General features: G+C 49.0%; 1 protein-coding gene across 1 annotated transcript in view; it reads left to right on the top strand.

The window, feature by feature from the left end:
• Positions 1-4,587: 4,587 nt before the first annotated feature.
• Positions 4,588-10,702, top strand: part of LOC106812223 — a gene marked incomplete in the record, with an annotated part of 50,441 nt that continues 44,326 nt past the window's right edge. Inside the window, 1 exon segment of the mRNA XM_014816055.1 lies at positions 4,588-4,653.

The following is a 10,702-nucleotide window of genomic DNA, read 5'->3' as shown; positions in this document are numbered from 1 at the left end:
TTAGCAGCCGCATAGTTGCGTAATGCGATGCCTTATTGTGTGAGTGCTTACAATTGGTGGTAGAATTGCAGCTGAAAGATAAAAATCATGTTTACACTGTAGATATAAATGGTAACAATTATGTCTCGGGCATTCGATGGCAATGGTTAGGAATGTGTGTGCGCGTGCACGCGTGCGTGAATACATGCGAGACCCTTTGCATACATGCGTTCGATTTCGTGCTTCCGTGCTTATCATATCCCTAACCCTACCCTAACCCTAACCTTAACCCTAATCCTTACCGTAACCCTAACCCTTACCCTAACCTTAATCCTGTTGCTAACCCTAACCTTAACCCTAATCCTTACCGTAACCCTAACCCTTACCCTAACCTTAATCCTGTTGCTAACCCTAACCCTATCCCATCCCTAACCCCAAGTCTAACCCTAACACCCAAACACTCAAACCCTAATACTAACTGGTTGCTGGGTGAAGGGCCACACTGGCAGGCCTAGCAGGAGCTCATCTTGAGATTCACTCGTTGGTGCTGGAGAGCGCGATTTTAAGTATTTTACAACACAAGAAGTAATTTTGTAAATTAATTTGTTAAGGAATTAAACGAGCAGCTATCCATTATTAAGTAAAATGTGGTTTTATTAGGTTTAATGAAATCACTGGCGCGCTTTAATGCCGTATTATGTCAGTGTGGGGATTAATGTATCATGTGGATTGTATATTCCGCAATTCGGATAATTGCTTAATTGTAACATGCCAGATTGGAGAGATGTAATAGTATGCAGTGTGAGGCAGTGAAATCTAATTATGCCCGGTTTTATTGAAAGACATGTGAAGATAATTAATTGTGTGGTAGTATACGTTGTGTATTGTATATTAGTGTATTGTATTGTAATTAATTGTGTGGTAGTATACGTTGTGTATTGTATATTAGTGTATTGTATTGTAATTAATTGTGTGGGAGTATACGTTGTGTATTGTATTGTAATTAATTGTGTGGGAGTATACGTTGTGTATTGTATTGTAATTAATTGTGTGGGAGTATACGTTGTGTATTGTATTGTAATTAATTGTGTGGTAGTATGCGTTGCACTGTGTACATGTTGCACCGGTAACCAGAAATCAGGCCACCTCTGAGAAAGGTAGCATTGTTGATGTTTGTGAAAATATATATAATAATTATGGTAAAAATTTACATGTATTAAATGTACACACACACGCGGGCTCCCGCCTGCCCGCACGCACGTATGCACTTGCGCACACACGGCCACATCCATGGTTATTGTCAATAGCATATGTATGTGTGTGTGCTTGTGGTTGTGGTTGCATGCGTGCTTGCGCGTGTGTGTGGCTGTGTGTGCGTTCATCGGTGCGTGCGTACGTGTGTGAGTGCCTGCATTCGTGCATGTGTTTATGATGGTATATTTCCAGGCCGTGTAATAACAACATACTTGCATCTTTGGCTTACAGAGGGCGCCACCCAGCCAAGCAGCAGCAGCAGCATGGACAACAACAATGAGCTTGGTGACAACGTGACAGCATCCGACCACGAGGACACTCCGCCCGTCACCAAGAAGCCGCGTGACAGTGACCCCGCGACCCCCGCGACCCTACCACCGGTCAACGGCATCACCGCCCACCAAGACACGGGTCGCCATGACAACGACGCAGACGACGACGCAGTGACCGACGAGACGCCAGAGCCTCTGGTGGTGGCAGCCGAGGAGGAGGCGGCTGAGGAGAGCGGTGCGGCGCCCGGTGGTGGCGCCCCCGTGGAGAACGACCTGACGGAGGCGGACCGCACGTCGCCGGCTGCGCGCACGGCGCCCGACGCCGACACAAACGTAGAGGGCGCCTGCGAGCCTGCCTGCGATTCGCCAGCGACAACGGCGGCGGCCATGGAAGCGGAGAGGGTGCTGTCGGGTCACGGCGCGCTGCACGTGAAACAACAAGTGCACAGGCCGTCGCGCGAGACGCTGATCGACGAGCCGACGCCGCCAGCAGGGGACGCCACCGCGGCACCGGCGGGACGCCGCTACCCGGGGAAGGTCATCGGGTCGGTGCCGATCGCGGAGTACGAGCGGTCGCCGCGGCGATATCCGAACGCGCGTCCGCTGCCGCTGCAGAAGCTGCTGCGAGAACTCTACCTCGATGACGCGGCGCCGCTGGCGGCAACCGTCGCGCGCGATTCCCCTGTCTCATCGTCGGACGGTGACGACGGCGCCCTCTATGGGGAGGCAGACTCGTACGTGGGCGCGCGGCTGGCGTGCGCGCGCTCGGCCGACAGCGCGAGCAGCATCGCCGCACGCAGCGACGACGCCGACGACGCTAGCGACACCTGTGGAGAAACTCCCGCGGCCGCCGTCGCCGCGTCACCGCTGCGCGGCGTGGGGTCGCCGACGGACGACGGCGAGGGTGCTTCGCCGACGCGCACCTACAGGGGGCGCTGTAGGGAGGCGAGCGGCGGCGGGGCGGGGGAGACGAAGATTATGGAGTTTGTGGGGAGCGGTGATGAGATGACGGAGTGCGACGGGGACAGTGTGGATGTGGAGAGTGAAGCCATGTGTGACAATGAGGTAGGTGATGCGGAAGTAGTGGTAGTAGTAGAGCAGCCCCAGCATTCCGTGGCACCGTTATATCTCTGCATCCCTGCATCCCTGCATCGTTATATCCCAGCATCCCTGCATCCCCGCATTGTTATATCACTGTATCCCTGCATCCCTGCATTGTTATATCCCTGCATCCCTGCATTCCTGCATTGTTATATCCCAGCATCCCTGCATTCCTGCATTGTTATATCCCAGCATCCCTGCATTCCTGCATTGTTATATCCCAGCATCCCTGCATCGATATATCACAGCATCCCAGCATCCTCCTGCATCCCTGCATCGCTATATCACAGCATCCCAGCATCCTCATGCATCTCTGCATCAATATATATATCACAGGATCCAAGCATCCTCTGGTATCTCTGCATCGATATATCACAGCATCCCAACATCCTCCTGCATCTCTGCATCGATATATCACAGCATCCCAGCATCCTCCTGCATCGCTGCATCGATATATCACAGCATCCCAGCATCCTTCAGCATCCCTGCATCCCTATCTCTCAGCATCCATGTATCATTAAACCCCGCCATCCTATCTACTCATGCACCAGTGCATTCCTTTATCCCTGCATCCCAGCACCCCTGCAGCCTCACATCCTTCCCACATCCCTATATTGCCTATCCCCTTTATCTGAATTGCTGCTCCCAGCTTTCCAGCATCCTCGCATCCCCTGCATTGGTAGAATGGCTGGGAACACCACCACTGCGACAACAGCATAGGTAGCGCCCGACGTCCTGTGCGTGCATACAACACAGCCATGAGACCTGGTAGCATGTATCAGTGTTTAGGCAGCCAGCCAGCCACTCTATCAGGTGTGATGGATACTCATCAATATATCATGACATAGCTAGTGAAGCTCTGGGGCATGTGTGGGGGGGGCGATAGAGGTGCGTACATCGTGAGTGTCTGCACGCACGCCATTTACTGGTATGGGGAGAATTTATGATGCGCGTTGACATTCGGCTACACTCGGTGAGTTTATCATCGACCCTCTCTGCTTTACGGTCACCATGATGTATCTGAAACGCCCGCATGTTCGTCGGTTTGTCGGTTTGTGTGGGTGTGATGGGTATGGGTAGCTAGTCAATGAAAAACCTGACACGTGTTCACGTTCCTACAATAGTCAGAGTGTGTGTACATACATACATGTGCACGTGTATGTACACGATTGTACATGTATATATATACAGATGTGTACGTGTGCAAATGTAATTGTATGTACTATATTTCCTCTCCCATGGTGGAGGGATGGCTATGCGTCTGCTGCCTAGAGGGACAGCTTGTCATCTTGTGTATGTGTCTGTATGTACACGTATACAAATGCAGGTGTATTATACATAATCAGGTGTATGTACACAGTTCTCTGATCCTGTGTACGTGTCTGTATGTGCACGTATGTACACGTACAGGTGTATTATACATATATATACAAGTGTGCGCACACATTTCTCTGATCCTGTGTATATGCCTGTATGTACACGTATACATATACAGGTGTACGCACACATTTTATCTGATCATGTGTACGTGTCTGTATGTGCACGTATACACGTACAGGTGTATTATACATATCAAGAGCTCATAATAGAGAGATAGTAGATCTCTATTATGAGCTCTTCATACATATACAGGTTTATGTACACGTTTCTCTCACCTGTGCAGGTGAGCGCGATCACGGGTGGCTACGCGTCAGCGATGCCCGTCCTCGAGGATGGTCTCTCCAGCGGTCACGTCAGCGACACAGACACGGACGACGACGACGACGAGGGTGGTCGCACGAGCCCCGCACCACCACCACTACCCGAGTCCCTCACCACACTGCTCATGCGCAAGCAGATCACCGAAATCGAGAGAGAAGTAGCCGACCGACTGCTCGCCGATCGAGGGAGCGTCGAGAGCGAGGGTCGATCGAGCGATGGGGTCACTGCGACAGAAGGAGGCGGCGGCGGCGGCGGCGGCGATGGCGGCGGAGGAGGAGAAGGAGGAGGAGGAGGAGGGGAACATTATTATCATAATGAGAACCCGGAGCATCAGAGCTACCAGCAGGTGAGTGAGTCGCGCTGCGGTTTGCTGGGATTCCGAGGTCGTAGAGTAGCCGCGTGCGTGTGTGCGTGCGCTGCGATTGTGTTTCTGTGTGTGTGTGTGCTGTGTGTGGTGTGTGCGTGTTTGTGCGTCATGGTTGTTTGTTTGTGTGTGTGACGCGCGCGTGTGTGTGTGTGCGTGTGTGGGTGCGTGCGTGGGTGCGTGCGTTGCGTGCGTGCGTGCGTATGTGTGTGTGGCGTGTGAATTGTGTGTTTCTCAATGTAGCCACTTACTTTGTTCTATTTACAGTCAATGCTATCTCTGCCTCTTTCCAAGTAGAATTGAGTGTAGTAGTGTTTGAGAGAGAGAGAGATAGATAGAGCGTGTGCGCGCGTGAGAGAGAGAGAGAGAGAGATAGAGCTGTGCGCGCCGCGAGGAGAGAGAGAGATAGAGCGTGCGCGGCGGGCGCGGAGAGGGGAGAGAGAGAGCGAGCTGCAGAAAGGGCGTAGAGTGATAAACACCATTAGAGCAGAGAGAGAGAGAAGAGAACGAGAGAGAGAGTGAGAGAGATAAGAGCGCGCGCGCGTAGACAGAGAGAGGGAGCAAGAAAGGGCTTAGAAGTGATAAACAGCATTAGAACGAGAGAGAGAAAGAAGGAGACAAGAGAACAAGAGAGAGTAGGAGCGAGAGAAAATGATTCACCTCATTACTCGTGCAAAATAAAAACGGGAAACAGAACCTTTTTCTGTCAACGAAGCCCCATCTCTCTCATCTCTCTCTCTCTCTCTCTCTCTCTCTCTCTCTCTCTCTCTCTCTCTCTCTCTCTCTCTCTCTCTCTCTCTCTCTCTCTCTCTTCTCTTCTCTCTCTCTCTATCTCTCTCTCTCTCTCTCTTCTCTCTCTCTCTCTCTCTCAGTCTCTCTCTCGCTCTCATTCCTCCTTCTTCTCTCCTCTCGCTCTCTTCTCTTCTCTCTTCTCTCCTCTCTCTCTCTCTCTCTCTCTCTCTCTTTTGTATGCTGCAGTGTAGTCGTGCCTAGCACTATGCTCATCTCTCACCGTGCTCGTTGTGGTTGTGTGTTGTGTTGCCAGGTGCAGAACTCACAGCATTCCTACTCTTGCAGCCTGCCTCCTTCTCGTGTGGTAATGGCTTCACGGTCGACAAGGGCTTCGCAAGGAGTGAGAAGGATCGCCAGCCATCCGGTTATCCACGGCATCTGCCGTTCAGACTCAGCGTCCTGCCCAAATCGTCATGTCATCCCGCGTTACCTGCAGCCATCCGGTTTACCCGGCAACCAGTTCATGACGCAACATCCCATCAGATGCAGCATTCTTGGTCATATGCAACATCGAGGTTATTCCCAGCATTCCGGTCATGTGCAGCATTTTGGGTTATCCACAGCATCCGCGTTGTTTATCTGCACAGTGGGATTCGCTCCCAGTCGGTAGCAACAGGTCAGGATTTCTGGAGCCACAACTCTCGTGGCTTTGCGATTCTTCTACTTCTGGGAGGTTGTTTTCTTCTCACACTTCTCCAGGTTTTTTCTTCACACTTGCTCCACGGTTTTTTTTCTCACCGCTCAGTTTTTCTCTACACGACTCAGGTTTTTTCACCTCACTTTCAGTTTCTGTCAGTGCACGATCTTCTAGTGTTTTTCTTCTCACACTCCATGGTTTCTTTTCTTCCACACACCAGGTTTCTTTCTGGCATATTTTGTTCACAGGCTGTCTGGTTTAGGGGAAACTTGGTTCTGTGGAGCGTTTTGGTGACGGTGATGATAATGGTGGTTGTTGCGCTGTTGTTGTCTGTTTGATGTTGTTGCTGTTGGTGTTTCTGCTGCTACTGGGGGATGGTGGACGGTGGTGTTGGTGGGTGGTGAGTAGTGGTTTTGGCGATAACCCCGACACTAATGGCAATGTCGGCTGTTATTCACACGTTCAAAATACCGTAATACCAGGGACCCGATGTTGGAAACAAAATTAATCTTAACGTTGACTTTTCTCGTTGACCGTCGACAGAAACATGGTAATGTTACGAGTTACGAATTTCTCATGCGCTGTGTATAGACGTCCGGTCTACGAGAAAGGGTGAATGTTAAGACTAATGTTAGGACTAATGTTTTTTCTTTGAACAGGCCAAGTACATCAATAGAAAGAGAGAGAGGGGGCGGAGAGAGAGAAGGGGGGGGGGAGAGAGTGAGAGAGGGAGAGAGAGAGAGCAGAGAGAAGAGCAGAGGGGAGAAACAGAGACAGTGACAGAGACAGCCGACAGAGAACGCAGAGACAGAGAACAGGACAGAGACAAGACCAACGACAGGAGACAGAGACAGAGACAGAGACAGCGACAGAGACAGAGACGAGACAGAGGACAGAGACAGAGAAGAGACAGCAGAGAGAGAGAGGCAGAGATGAAGAGAGAGAGAGAGAGAACGAGAGAGAGAGAGGAGAGAGAGAGAGGAGAGAGGAGAGGAAGAGAGAGAGAGAAGGACGATTTTAGAGAGATGAGGCGAAAGAGAGAGGTATACTTAAAACAACATCTGCGATAATACTAATAGCGTTGCTGATTCTGATATCTTAATATGATCGAGATATTGATGAAACATCTAAACACGCCAGCACCCTGCAGCTCGTCCTCTGAATCAGGGACAATCTTATGGGCAGTCTTACAGACTTATTAGCAACGAGCACGGTTCGTTCTCAAATTACTATCATCAGCGCTATCATCATTGTCGTCGTCATCATCATTATTATTATAATCATCATCGTCATCATCATCATCTTCTTCACCAACTTTACATACTATCGATTGCTACCGGTTTAATACAACATGTTATTATTGCTGCATAGGGTCATGTCCCCAGCGCTCACTGCCGAGAACGTACCCTGGGTACGGTCCGGTATACCGAAACGTTACCCCTGGTCACTATTTGACTATGAGTCTAGGGTTGGGATTAGGGGTGTAGGTTGTAGTGGTTCGGGGTTTCGGCTTAGCGGTGAGTAGGCGTGAGGCGACTTCCCTACTACTCGTTAGTTGGAGTTAGGCGAGGTACGGTCCGGTGCATATAATAGTAGATAGACCAGGGTTTTACGTTCCGGTACCCCACCGTACCCCAGGTACGTTTTCGGCAGTAACCCGGGTGAGGTGAGGACGCTCTCCAGGCGGTTATTTTTTGGGGCATTATATATCTCGAACTCTTGGACTGTGTGCGAGACATCACGCGGAGCCGGGCCCAGTGCTATTCGTGCTGTTTCTCCACCCGCCTCCCCCCGTCCAACCTCATAACCTTATAAAGATTATTTATTCAATGTCCAAGGGAATGTACCAAAGGAGGAGAGAGGCAAGGTTGATCAAATTGATTGATCAACAATGATGATTATAGTATACTGAAAAGATTGGCAAAGGTGTGAATGGCTTAATGGTAAACTGGTTTAACACAATGTCACAATACTAGGAGAAATTTAGTTGTTGGATGCCATTAGACAAGATTTTGTGTGGGGTGCACTCAAAGTAACATATTTTGGACATGTATTATGATATGTGTATTTATTAGACAGTTTGAGAGTAGACTAAGTTAGAATTTGGTACGTTTTCATGCTACCATATATTTTCTATTTTTGTTGTCAGGTTGCTGTCTCATTACTGTTTGCTACCTATGGTTTTCTGTAGTCATGTGATGACAGTTCTTTAGTCGCTGACGGGTCGTGTCATACGGGTCGCTGGTCCTACGGGGTCGTTGGTTTCGTGTGCACGCAGGCACACGTAATTTTTTCTTTTAAATTTTTTTTTTAGAGGTTAATTTTTTTATTATATAATTTTTTTTTAAATTCAATTGTTAATTTAAGAAATAAGTTAGTGGTTTAGTTTAATTTCATTTTTTTTATAAATTTTTAAATTTACCCAGCGACCAATTGTCCTACGGTGCACGATATCAAATATTACCGCTGATGCACCATCTAACTTATAAAACATGAACTACTAACAGACTAAAATAATCCTTACTGGTCCAAAAATATACACCAGTCGTACTTTACACAGCAGCTGGGACTGCCTGTGTACAGTGCTACCGATGCTCCCACAGCACTTCTCTAGCAACTGGTGTATCGTTCACCCAAGGCGGATGAAATTATTTTGAGGTTGAATGACACCTAGACCAAAAACATAAGGAAAAGAATTTTTTTTTTGGATCCCGTGGGGTATTGTACCCCCTTCTCCCTGGCGGCCTCCCCACGCGCCCCACGCCCCGCCCCGTCCCCTGCGCCTCACGACCAAAACGAAGCAATATCTCCAGATCTCCCCTCCCGACCAGCTTCCATTGGCCTTCCAGTCGGCGTCGTGCTTCTCCGCCCCCGCACTTATTCAGCTCATTTGCACGACTCAGGCCCGCTTATGGCCCCGCCGTCCGGCCTCGGTCCCCCGCCGCTAAACCCCAACCAACATAGCCCCCTACCAAATGTAGTCTTTCCACCCACACAGCTCCATACCCCGACTCTCCCCCAGACCGGCGTCACGCCTTCCGGCCTCTGTTGAATGAAATTTTTTGTGATAAGGTCTCTGAGGTGTGACCTGAATAGTAATAGATTTTTTATTTTTTGTTACGATAGATAGATTGGATAGCATGATAGATAGATAGATAGATAGTAGATCGATAGATAGATAGGATAGATAGATAGTAGGAGGGTAGATAGATTAGATAGATAGATAGATAGATAGATGAGATAGTAGATGATAGATAGACGTAGACCGGTCAATGGACACTGAAATAGTTTAAGAATATTTTCTTTTTATTCTTCTCTCAATTCTGTTGCGTGCATACTTCAATCATAGCTGAAAAGCCAATACATAATAAAATTTTAAAAAAAAAACTTTTAAGAAAATTTAAACAAATACAATTAAAAATTTAAATAAAATTTAAAATTTTTTTTTAAAAAAAGTTTAAAAATTGTGATTTAAAAAAAAAAGGTCATTCACTCTCCCTTTACTAATAACGTAGACCAACGACCGTAGCGACCAACGACCCGTAGGACCAACGACCCATAGGACCAACGACCCGTAGGACTATAGATCGGTTCCCGTCTATGTATTCCATTCAAAACCATATTTTACATTTATAAATGATTATTTAGTGGACAAATTGATAGTAGACAAAGTGGGAATGGGGTAGATTTTAAGTGTAGACGAATTGGGAGTAGGCGATATAGGTGTAGGCCAACCGGGCATAAACCACTTATATAGCATTAGAAGTGAAGCACGCTAACCACTCAGCTTCTGGGACTTTCTTTAACGCTCGCAGGATAGATCAGCTACAGTTGCGTAAATAACTAGCTGATCAATCTTCATCATCGTCGTCCTTGTAGCAAAGATGTACACCGATCTCATGCCATTATCCTAATAACGGTAAACCGTATAGAACATAATACATTTATATTTTAAAACGTTCCCGTTTTCGAACGCGAATTTCGAGGTGCCGTTGCCATGGCGACGTGCCGAGCGCGTGTGCGTGCTTATGCTGCTGCCACTTTTGTTGCTGTTGTTGCTGCTGCAGCAGCATCTGCTGCTGTTGCTGCTGCTACCGCGGCCGCTGCTGCTGCGGCTCCCGGCGCCGCCACCGCCGCTGCTACTGCTACTGCTGTTGATGCTGCTGTTGCTGCTGTTGCTGTTGCTGCTGCTGCTTCTGCTGCTGCTACTACTACTACTACTACTACTACTACCGAGGGTATAGCTGCTGTGTGGCTGGTTATCGGTATACCTCTGCGTGCTGTGAGCAGATCAGCTGCGCATTGTGCGGCGTGGTGCGTGCGTGTGCTGCTGCCGTGTGTGGCTAGTAGACGACTGCTGGTGGCTGTGTGCGTGTGTTATATAGGTGTGCTACTAGCAGCAGCGAGCCAGACTTGAGTCACCGCAGCACGAGCTGTGAACAGCAGCAGCAGGAAGAGCCTCGGTATATGTTAAAGTTGTGCGTGCGTGCGTGCGTGCGTGCGTGCGTGCGTGCGTGCGTGCGTGCGTGCGTGCGTGCGTGCGTGCGTGCGTGCGTGCGTGTGTGTGTGTGTGTGTGTGCGTGTGTGTCCATGTGTTTGTGT

The sequence above is a fragment of the Priapulus caudatus genome, unplaced genomic scaffold (assembly GCF_000485595.1).
Source record: "Priapulus caudatus unplaced genomic scaffold, Priapulus_caudatus-5.0.1 Scaffold622, whole genome shotgun sequence".
NCBI classification, from domain to species: Eukaryota; Metazoa; Priapulida; class Priapulimorpha; order Priapulimorphida; family Priapulidae; genus Priapulus; species Priapulus caudatus.
Note: the sequence above shows the minus strand (reverse complement) of the source record. Positions and strands in the feature narration are given on the sequence as shown.